Below are 1,665 nucleotides of genomic sequence, written 5' to 3'. Positions count from 1 at the left end.
CCTCCCAAAGTGCTGGGATTACAGGCGTGAGCCACTGCGCCCGGCCTCATTACATATTTTTAATATCAGTTTTCCCCAATGTAAAGTGTATAAAACACAAAGAAGCACCAAGAAATATACTATTTCCCATCCAAGAAAGCATGATAGAAAGGCAAACCTAAAATCAATGCTCCTCCCCATCAGACTAAGCAATGAGTGGTCATAAAAGTTATCTACCTAAAATGTAAGATGTCATTTAAATATGAAAGTGAATGGAGGAAATTTCTGTAGATTAACAACATATCTTGTTTCATTTTGAAAGATTTTGAAAAATTTTTTAAGACTTTTAAATTAACCTTGTGAATGCCCATTTGAAGATGTTCCTCATTATCACAGCCTTCAGCTCTAGCAAAATCTTCAACATCTTGCCATTCCTTATTGCTTCCCTTATGAAAGCATAGTCGTGTGCCTAAGGTTTAGGTAGAAAACAAGTATTAGACATGTGACTGTACTAGACAAGTAAGCTGTAGAAAATTCAAGGTTTTTTTTTTACCTTTCAAAAAACAGTGCCAGACAGTTGAAGGCCAGGAATTGCACCATCCCAAATCATCATCATCTGACAGGGAGGACATGCAGAAAATGCCAGATTCTGACTCACTATTTGCCTATGGAGAAAAATATTATCAACTTTTTTGTTTTTAAAATATACCTTTTAATATCTGTTTTCATCCCATGTCTTTAGGCCCATGCTTGCAGGCGGGTAACTTAATAATTCTAAACTGAGGGAAAATATAACACCTTCAAAAACTGAAGATTGTCAGGCTGTGGGAGAATTTGCTAAAAAAAAAAAAAAAAAAAAAACACACACACACACAAAAAAAACAAAGTTTTTGGAAGCTCAAGTTATATGCACATTCCCATTAATAATAAACTTTCCTAACACATAGTAGAGCTGTATATAAAATCAAATCCAGATCACTAACAGAACAGTGAGACTATTTCCTATGGGGAAAGTTAATGTATTTCAACTGTTGTGCAAACTTTATAAAAGTTTAACCTCATAAATAAACTTACCCTTTCATGTCTTACTGGTGTTTCCTCCTTCCAATGGTGATGAGGGAAGTCTGGCTCACTCTTCGAAGAAGAGGACACTGGTGGAGGGCGTGCATAGGAATGTAAACTTTTGCTAGTGGCTATGATGTGTACAGGAGATGATCTAAAATAAAGCAACAGTTTTAACCGTAAGCATAGGTCCTTAAAGTAGATCTTTCCTGTTGATGAAATAACTTCGTATTTAAAATGCCAATGTTATTACATTGAACACATCTATGGTAAACATGAATAAAGACAGCAAGATTTCATTTTATAATCATATTCCTTAACTCCTTATCCAAATCCTCCTCACATTTTAGATATCATTTTTTCAGATTTGACAATATATTTTAAATTACGACTACGGTTTCATTTATCCCATTCATTTTTCTATCAATACATATACATGTGTGTATTTCATTCGTGAATGATAATATCCACTTACGCAGGGCATCCTATCCACTTCTTTCTTCTACTTTGAGGTACTCAGTAACTCCCAGTATGAAGACAGCATTTAAGCTTAATGTAACCAACTCTGAACTCTTTATCTACCAACCACATATCACTGGGCAGATATAACAACTACCTTAAAAA

General features: G+C 34.6%; 1 long non-coding RNA gene across 1 annotated transcript; it reads right to left on the bottom strand.

The window, feature by feature from the left end:
- Positions 1–426: 426 nt before the first annotated feature.
- LOC108522635 (uncharacterized) lies at positions 427–1,222 on the bottom strand. Its single transcript, XR_001883554.1, has 3 exons — positions 1,054–1,222; positions 533–644; positions 427–448 (listed from the first exon to the last, which is right to left on the bottom strand). It is a non-coding gene; the product is annotated as an uncharacterized LOC108522635 (long non-coding RNA).
- Positions 1,223–1,665: the final 443 nt, after the last annotated feature.

Source organism: Rhinopithecus bieti, unplaced genomic scaffold (assembly GCF_001698545.2).
Source record: "Rhinopithecus bieti isolate Rb0 unplaced genomic scaffold, ASM169854v2 scaffold_68013, whole genome shotgun sequence".
Taxonomy (NCBI): domain Eukaryota; kingdom Metazoa; phylum Chordata; class Mammalia; order Primates; family Cercopithecidae; genus Rhinopithecus; species Rhinopithecus bieti.
Note: the sequence above shows the minus strand (reverse complement) of the source record. Positions and strands in the feature narration are given on the sequence as shown.